The following is a 9,872-nucleotide window of genomic DNA, read 5'->3' on the forward strand; positions in this document are numbered from 1 at the left end:
GATGGGTTTGCAGGGTCACTCCAGGCCCCCAAGTCAGCCAGGACCCTCTAGGGTGGGCTCAGTTGGGGGACCAAGTTGAGTTGAGCTCCATAAACCTCTTTTGGATTTCTCTAATATTGCTGCTAAGGAATCATCTCAACTAATGCAACTGCCTCTCTTAACCAAATAAACCCCGTGTGTGAATTCTCCCCGCCCCTTCCCTCCACTTCCCTTTGAGCACTGACCCGGCCAATGCTGGCCAGAGCCAGAGGCCACTAACAGTTTGAAGGAGAGCTACTCACTACTAATTAAGCTGGGTTTGGGGGCCCAGGGGAAGTAAGGTTCCTCTGAGAGCAAAGTGGACTCTGGAGGTTGGAGGCAGCTCCGGCCCTTTGTGGAGTCAGGTGACAGGGGTTAAACCACTGTGGCGCACAGCAGGTCCCTGCAAAGTCACACACTGGGGCTGCCGTGCCCTTTCCGTCTCCTGGAAATGAGGGTGGCAAAGGGCTTCCCACTGCAGCCTCCCCTCCAGGGCCCCCAAGCTTCTGTGAGAATAGGGGGAGGGCAAGGCATCTAGCCCATCCTGCCCCCCTCCCCCCCCCAGCTGTGGGACCCGATTCCCAGTAAAGGATGACATAGCAGGGAGAGCAGAGGTAAAACCCACCCCCTCCAACATGGATGAAGCAAGCCAGCTGAGTCACATGTTTGAACCAAAGTACACACTTTGTCCCTAACAGACGTTTTGTTCTCTGACACTGAGTGCCACCCGCAAAGGACAGACACAGGCTCACAGTCAATTCGAGGAGACTCAGCAAGTCTGTGAGCCCCAGGCCTATCTGTATGTCCTGTAACCAAAGCTGGGTATTTGCTGTTTGTGCGTTCACGCCCTTGAGTTGTTGATAGGAAACATCATTTTTTAAAGATTTTTTTTTTGTAATTTGCATCTTAGTTATTGACATGGATGGCATCTAATGAAGTTGCAGGTTTTTAAACATTTAGCTTTGAAAAACCAGAAGTTTCACTGGGGGGGAGAAAAAAAAAAGCCTCACTCGTCAGCTTGCAGTTCACCAGTGTAGCTGACAAGCCAGCCCGGCCACATTTGCTGCCCGTGTTTCCTGCCACTACCCCAAGAATGCGACAGCACCATAGCAAATCGGCAAAATAGCCAACCAGCAAAATGAGTCTCAGCACTGTCTGCTCCCCAGCGTCAGGTGTGGCGAAGAGGTCAGATTTCCCAAGCCGTTACCCCTGGCCATTTTCAAGCCCACCTGGTAGCCCAATGTAGTTGTACTTGGAAAGCGCTAGTTAAAGAGCTGGGATAAACAGTACGTTCGCCTGACCTGTCTTCTCTGTCTTCCCCGCTCCATGTTCTCCGGGCGCCCCCGACTTTCCACACCCTGCAGAGCATACCTGGATGTCCAGGCAAGACTGGGCGAAGTTTCTGAGTGGCCCTTTGTTTAGGTGATGTCATCACACCTGGACCCCCACCAGCCTCACTCCCCATCGCAACCAGAGATGGCTCACTTCGGATCGAGGGTTGACTACATCTCATCATCTCATGAATCTGCTGTAATATACGACAACAGCTTTTAAACGTGTATATAACCCATGATTTTGGTTTTGTTTTGTTTTTCGTTTTTCTTGATGGTTTCCCCCTTCCTCCTCTCTTCCCCGTTCTCCTTTTAAATCTCTTTGAATCACATTTGGTAGTGATTTTGACTTAGTCCGGTAGTCATATAGCTTTAATATCTAGTTAAAAGCTAACCATAGTATAATTGTTATATTAAGGTATTATTTTTTTCTTAAAAAAATTTTTTTGCTTGTTTTGATTCTGTTCTCACTTTTAAAGGATGCTGAGATGGTAATATGACTCTCAATATTTTGGTACCAATTCTGAGACTGTATGGATTTTCCGGTGCAGCTGTGCACCCACGGAAGCAAAGTTGTGGAGCAGGAGATGGGCAAAAGCTTTCTACTTTGCGTTGTGTAAGAAGTGAGGTGTAGTAAGCTAATTAACAGACTCTCTAGCGGTTCTTTTTTGTGACGTCTCTTTGTTAACCTAAGTATATCTATTTTCGGCAATAAGGTAAGGACGACGATGTTTTTGAGTGTCCTTCTTTTCTATAAGTGCTTTTTTTCTGTTGAAAGAGGTGATATTATAAGGTTTTTTGAAATTGTGAATTCTAAAAAAAGAAACGTTGTAAATACAATTCCATTAACTACATAGAAACTATTAAGAAAGAGAGAATCAAAAATATTTTTGTGAGGGAGTCGGTCCCAGGCAGTTCGATGCTCTGTGGGAAGGAGGAGGGGAAGGAACGGTAACCAAGTCAGGTCCGAGGCGGAAGGACACCCCGCTGCCGGGCGACCCCGGGGAAAAGTTCGAACACTGTTTAGCTCCTTCTGTCTGTGTGATAGACCTAAGAACTGTATTCGTGTCATACCAGCATATTAACCTCTCGTCTGTGCACAGCTTCAAATGTTACCGTCTAGTTAGATTTTTATTTAAAATATGAATAACTGCTTTTCCCAAGACGTTTTTTAAAAACAAAGCTACAATTTTAATATTTAACATATTTAAAGTTTCAAAGCACACCTGTTTGGCTTGGGTGGGGAGGGGTGGGGGGACATTCTTTTTCAGTCTTAATTTTTAAATATTTGATCATTTTCTATTGTCCAACCATTTCAGCACCTCCAAAGGTCCCTAGGACACTTTGCCTCTCTTTGCCCCCCAACCCCCCACCGGCCCCCAGCTCTGGGGGGCCCCACCCCCCTGGGCCAGGAGCAGAGAAGCCTGCATTAACGAAACCTTTTCTCCATTCACTTTCTATTTACAAATTAGGAAAGCAACCTTTTGGTTTATATATTTTTTTTAATACCTCAGTGCTGCAAGTATCACCAGAGAGGCTATGGAAGAATTTTTTTTTTTAATTTATTGTAGATGTAAACAGAATTTTAAAAATAAAAAGTATAAACATCGCTGCACTGTGACTGGTGGGAAAAACTGACAGTTTCCTGTTTGCACATGTTTGACATTTGGCTGTTATAATATATGGTCCTCGGTTGGGGAAAGATACTTATGATGAAGGATATTTTTTAATTTAACTTTTTTTTAATATTGGTAATAGGTCGTCAACAGCAACTATAGAAGTACAACTCAATAGATGGCATTAAAACATATTGTAGTGTGGATATATATTTTTTTCTTTTTTAAAATGTGATATTGACGTTTTATTAATATTTTTTAAATTGTTACGTTTATAAATTTGGTACTTAAGGCACAGCCAGTATGAGACACTGAATGCGACATTTATTATAAAGAGCTGCTGCACTCCTATTTTTATAAATTTTACTAACAAAGTAGACTAATGTAGACATTCACAGACACGGTAGGGCAAAAGCATCCTCAAACAAAAGGCTCCAAAATGCAAACTCGGAAAGAAAGAAAAAAAGCCTTTTTCAATTCTAAGTAAACAGCAACAACATTTTTTTTTTTTTAATCTTGTTTCTCCAATTAAATGTTAGGTTGTTTGGTGAGGGTTTTGTTTCCGGTTTTGTTTTTCTTTTCTTTCTTTTTTTTTTTTTTTATTTCCAGACAACCATGTTAAGTCAAATGCTGGGCGCTTTTAAAATATCAAAATTTGTTCAAGTAATAAAATTTTAAAAAATAGAAGTTTTATTAACACACACACACACACACACACACACATACGAAAAAAGACAATAAATTCCCAGAAATTCAGTGTCTAGACTAGGGAATTTAATTACTATTTTGTCCATGTTGGTGATGTACTGTACTACCCTTCCTTTCTCTGCCTCCCCCATCACCTCATAGAAGACTCGTTGTTGATCACTGTCTGTTAATAATGTATAAAATGGCTATCTTGTAAACGTGCTGTCCTGGTATTAGTGTAGTGACTTTTTTTCTTCTCTTTCTTCTAGTACATATTGATAGATATAACGTAATTAAGGTTTAAAAAAATTAGACATAGTTATTCAGATTTAGGACCAGTAAGGATAGAACTTTCTCTTATTTATGAAAAAGAAAAAATGCTAATAATTTTGGGGCAGTTTTTTCCTTTCGATTTTTTTTTTGAATTTCAACTTTTTATTTTATTTTTGCTGATCTGATGTGGTTTCAACTAACCCAAGGTCTCATGATGTTCAAATGCCGGCAGACTCTACGGCGTTTTGTAGATATCCACCCCCCCCAACTGTGAAGGGGTGTGCCATACTACCTTAAATGCTAATGCTAGATATGCAAAACTGGATTTTTTTAATTTATTTTTTAAAAGAGGGAGGCATGGTATATTAAAATGATTTTACTAAGAGAAAAAAATATTTTTTTAAGAATGCTCAGAAGAAATTGATAATCTGTGTGAATATGTTTTAGATGTTTATAATACCTTTTGAAGAGACCCAGTAGCCCATAGCACAAATCTCGTGGAAATCTGATATGTTTTAATGTGGCTACCTAGGTTAAGGTTCACGTTCGTCCCCCCACTCATCTAGAAGTCCATTTTGGAAGATTTTTGTAAATTATTTTAGCACTGGTGTTCAGCCTTGTCTTTGTTTCCGTTAAGCTCAATGGCGAACATGGGAACCACCTTTCGCCTTCCCTGGGGGAGCACCCCTCTTGGCTGATGGCTTTTTCCCGGAATCGTAAAATAGCCACCGGGTGACTTTCTGGCTTCCAGATCCATCTGCCTGGGACCCCCGAACTCCTCTCCTCCCAAGCAGAGGGGAGTGAGTGGCATTAGCTCCCGGACCCATTCCTGGTTCTCCCTGGACGTGGAGCTGACGGGGATGACCAAGCCTTCAGTCCCCTCCCCAGGAGCGCTCTCAGCCCTGGTTCGTGGCCTTCCTCACACCCATTGGGAAAACCAAACAGCCTCGTGTTCTATCCCAGTCGCTCATTGGCTTGATTCAAACGAAGCCCCGACAGGCCTTTGCGTTTCTATCCTTCATACCCTTCATCTTAATTTGAACTCGTAGCTTGGACTTTAAGGTAGCATGGCTCTATTGCTGTCGATCTGATGTCTCACCGCACAGCAATTCACAGCCAGTGAATGTTACACACATCTTGCTAGACTAGTATAAAAATCATTGGGTAATTGTTGGTTCTAATGACCTGAAAGGTGTTCAGTTTTTGTTTTCAGTTTTTTGTTTTTGTTTTGGGGTTTTTTTTGGGGGGGGGGGTCTTTTTCATTTGGGGATTTTGAAAAAAGATTTTTTTTTTGGTTCCAAATAGAAAAACAAAACCTATTTTGATCTTTAGTGCAAACGAGGGCTAGGGACTTAGCCACCACCACCACCACCACCACCACCACCACCACCACCACACTGTTTCATTCTGCCATTCACTCACTGCAGCATAATCAAGAATAAAGCAATATAGTTTACTACATTTTTTTATTGAAGGTCAGCCATGCTTTCTGTATTATATTGCATATGAAATTGTTTACAAAAGAAACACTAACTCATACCTTCTCTTTATCGGTTGGGAGTGGCACACAGGGACAGAGGGAGACTGGGGGGGGGGAGGGGAGGGGAGGGGAGAATTTTCTTTCTTGAATGTGCTTCACCAGCCAGGCTGTCTTCTAAGAAAGACAAAAGCAAGGAGGCTGGGGCGGTGTGAGCCGAGTGCCGGAGGCTGGCAAGCACGTTGAAGAGAGACCCTGGTGGGCTCCCCTGCCCTCACCCTAAACAGAAAAGAAAGCAGAATCAGCTCAGCCCAGTCCATGGGCAGCAGACACTACACAAGGAGACGCTGTACGCTAAGCAATACTTTAATACTGTAATATGTTTGTTTTCGTTCCTTTTTTTTCTTTAACCAAAAAAAAAAGTAAGTAAACTAAAAAACATATAAATAAAACCCACCCCTCTGGGGGAAGCAACCTTAATTCAAACACTTGGCTATCAAATAATCCGAATGTATTGTCTCAGATGGGATTTCGTTTCTGGGAGGCAGGGGCATGAGGGGGGAGGGGGCAGGGGTCTGGGAGACAGAAGTTCCGGAGCCTCCCTAGAAGGCTCTCTGCTACTGTATTCTGTACATACTGTTCCATCCTGTGTGGAATCTGTGAGTGTCCTCTTGAGTAGCGTGGGCTAGCCGATCGGCCGTTCATGGTGTATTGTAAACTCGGAATTCCATATGTAATAGGATGCAAGTCTAAGCGTTTCATGTGGACATAAATGTATCTAAATAAAACTTTCCCTAGCACTGTGGCTGACCTCACCCTTACTTTTATACTTTAGTATGAAACTGATGACAACTTTGGTAGTGAGTATTTTTTTTATATATATACATATATATGTATCTATATATATATATATCTCAAGCATCTTTCAGGTCTTTGTGTGTGGCTTTCTTAAAGCCCTGTTGTAAAAAATTACTATGTGGATGGCAGTCTCTCACATCACAGATGTGGAAAGTATAATTTTATATTTGTATTTTCAAATAAATAAGTTTGTGAAAGGTTTCCATCCTCTACTGTGGTCCAGAAATCAATGTGTTTGTCTGACAAAAAAAAAATAAAATAATAAAATACAATAAACTGTTTTGAACAGAGTTGTTTGGTGTTCTTTCACTTGCAGAAGAGGGCTGGGGTGGGGGAGCGCCATCCTGCGGTCTGGGGAGAAGGGTATCACCATAATCTTTACAAAGGGAAGCTGCGCAGAAGCCCTTCCCCTGTCCCCGGAGAGCTGGCAGAACTGTTTCTAGGAAGTGACCAGAAGCACTGGTGCGGAAGAGCAGGCTGCAGAGCCCCTGGGGCCCCTGGGGTGGGCGGGGAGCCGACACAAAATACCCAGAGATCACAGGATGCAGATGGTAGATGTGTGTCAGAGGAGCCACGTGGCTCTCCAGGTTGTGGGCTTCAGCTAGTCCTCAACAGCTTAGAGGAGAAGGCGGAAGACCAATTCCATGACCCTTGAGTGGGGGTCTGAAAGGGTATTAGGAAGCCCGGCCTTTGCCCTCAAGTTCAAAGTCTTGCTTAACGAAGAGAATTTTGTAGGATCGCAAAATTAAAGGTGTAGAAAGAAATAGATCATCTGTGATACGCCTGTCTTCTGGCTATCAAATAGATGAGAGAAGAGAAAGGAATTGAGACACGCGGTTCGTTTAGGGCAAGTCCCAAGACTTGGTGGTAGCGGTCCAGACGTGGCCCGAACCAGAGGGATTCCTTGGCCTTTAAGCTCTGGAGATAAAGAACCAGGCCTAGAGGTTTGTAAGGGATGCAGCTTCCTGGAACTGCTTCCTCAGAGCAGCAGCGAGTAAAACCTTGGTCCCCAGGGCGTGGCCTTCTCGGGTCCCTCCTCCAATTTCCTGTGTCCTGCTTTATTCCAGCTTTACTTTATGGACATTGCCGCTACACAAAGGGCCAAGAAGAGAAGATGGAAGGTGTCCCTTTCTGTCTGAGGCTAAAGACAGGAGAATTGGGTTCTAGGCCCACCTCAGTCCACGGGCAAAGCATCTGCGGTGTCTCGTTAATTTTGTGGACGGAACAGTGTAACCTCTGCTGCCCTCCAGAAATGAAAGACCAATGAAAGCTCAGTTGAGAAACTCCTTTTAGGAATTCTGAGAGGAGCAGGCCAGAGACACGAAAAAGTTCATCTTCCTCCTCATCTTCATTGCTCAGCTCCATTCCAAAAGCCCAAGAAAAGAGTAGGGACTAGGAGCATCGGCTGTATGCTAGATGAGACACACACGCGGTCTGGTTTAGTCCTATGTAGGCTGTGTGACCCGGCATTTTAATGTTCAGGGAGGGTAGGTAATTTGCCGAGGGTCGTTCCACTGCTCGGTGGCAGAACTGAGCTGTCATCTTCAGGACTTCCTGCCGGGATCAAGCCTGGTGACAGATGTCCGCATCAGTATTGAGTGTACCTGGTTGGGGTTGGGGGCGAAAGCTCTAACCTAAATGCCTGAATGTACCAAAAAGAGGCGGAAAAATGTCAATCTAGAGAAAATTAAACTTTCAGGGAGAAACACTAAAAACATTAAGCAGAAAACAAATCGGCAAAAAACTAGGAAAAGGAAAACTGAAAAACAACAATGTTAAGATAAACACAAGCATAATAAGTAGGGCAGAGGGAATGCTAGCAAGGTAATCCATCATTATCTAAGTATGAATGGATTGAGGGGCGCCTGGGTGGCTTAGTCGGTTCAGCGTCCGACTTTCGCTTAGGTCGTGATCTCGCGGTTCGTGGGTTCGAGCCCCGCATCGGGCTCTGTGCTCACCGCCAGCTCAGAGCCTGGAGCCTATTTCAGAGTCTGTATCTCCCTCTCTTTCTGACCCTCCCCTGCTCACGCTGTCTCTCTCTCTCTCTCTCTCTCCTAGAAATAAATAAAAATATAAATAAATAAATAAATAAATAAATATGAATGGATTGAATTTTTTACCATTACAAAACAGGTGTGTTTAGGAAAACAAAACCCAATTATCTGCTATTACAGAGACAGTTAAATGACAAAGATGGCTGAAAATAACAGGGTGGCAAGAGAAAATAGGCAAACACAAACAAAAAAGGGCAAGAATTGAAATAGGGTCAGGGTGGAATTTAAAGCACTCAACAGGAAATTCTGTAATGACAAAAGATATAATTAGGAGGATAGAGAGGTGATAAACCCTATGCTTCAATTATCAGAAGAACTAAATATTTAAATCAGAAACTACTAGTGCAAAGAGAATTTGATAAAAATTAAAATACAATTTTTTTTTTAATTTTTTAAATGTTTATTTACTTTTGAGAGAGAGAGAGACCGAGCATGAGCAGGGGAGGGGCAGAGGAGACACAGAATCTGCAGCAGGCTCGAGGCTCTGAGCTGTCAGCACAGCGTCCAGTGCGGGGCTCGAACCCACAAGCTGGGAGATCATGACCTGAGCTGAAGTCAGACACTCAACCGACTGAGCCACCCAGGTGCCCTAAAATACAATTCTAGAGACTTTAATGCAACCTCTCTCAGAACTAGATATGTGTAATAGACAAAAATAAAGACATAGAGGAATTGTATAACGCAGTTAGTAAATGATCTGATGACTACAGAATCTTTAAATAGAAAAATATATTTTTTGTCATTTACCCATGGAATATATACAAAAATCAGTCCATTGCGTGGCAAAATAATATTCATTACTTATTTACTCATAAATATTAATCATGTAATTATGAATAAATAATAGCTAAACTTAATATTCTTTTAAGTTTTTGAGTGGAGACACTGTCAGCGCAGAACCCACTTTGGGTCCTCTGTCTCCCTCTCTCTCTGCCCCTCCCCCACTCACCCTCTTTCTCTGGCTCTCCCTAAAATAAATAAACATTTAAAAAAATATTACTAAAGACCATAAAACAAGATCTGAAAAAATGAGGGCGCCTGGGTGGCTCAGTCAGTTAAGCATCTGACTTCGGCTCAGGTCATGATCTCACAGCTTGTGGGTTTGAGCCCCGTGTTGGGCTCTGTTGCTGACAGCTAGCTCAGAGCCTGGAGCCTGCTTCAGATTCTGTATCCCCCTCTCTCTCTGACCTTCCCCTGCTCACGCTGCCTCTCTCTCTCTCTCTCTCTCTCTCTCTCTCTCTCTGAGAAATTAAAAAAAAAAAACATTAAAATTTTTTTTAAAAAGCTCTGAAAAAATGGAAAGATCACATTCTTGAGCAGAAAGATCTAATCATAAAATATTAGTGCTCCCAAATTTTATATATACTGTAAAACATAGAACATAGAAGAAACACAATTCCAATAAAAATTCTCATGGATTTTCTTAATTGTTTAAATACATATTCAAGTTCTATAAAAGAATAAATGCTCCCAAAATAGTAAGCAAAGTATTAAAAAGGATCATTAAGTTTATCTGTATTACCAAATCTCAGGACTTACCCTAAGTCACTTTGCTGTC

General features: G+C 42.4%; 1 protein-coding gene across 2 annotated transcripts in view; it reads left to right on the top strand.

Annotated features, from left to right (window-relative positions):
• The window catches only part of MSI2 (musashi RNA binding protein 2), a 387,255-nt gene extending 380,709 nt beyond the window's left edge, over positions 1 to 6,546 (top strand). For both annotated transcript variants that reach the window (XM_039241135.1, XM_039241136.1), the window contains exon 14: positions 1,383 to 6,546. The gene's annotated coding sequence lies outside the window, so the exon portion shown is untranslated. The remainder of the gene's footprint in view (positions 1 to 1,382) is intronic.
• Positions 6,547 to 9,872: the final 3,326 nt, after the last annotated feature.

Source organism: Hyaena hyaena, unplaced genomic scaffold, assembly GCF_003009895.1.
Source record: "Hyaena hyaena isolate Hyena2069 unplaced genomic scaffold, ASM300989v1 scaffold_189, whole genome shotgun sequence".
Classification (NCBI taxonomy): domain Eukaryota; kingdom Metazoa; phylum Chordata; class Mammalia; order Carnivora; family Hyaenidae; genus Hyaena; species Hyaena hyaena.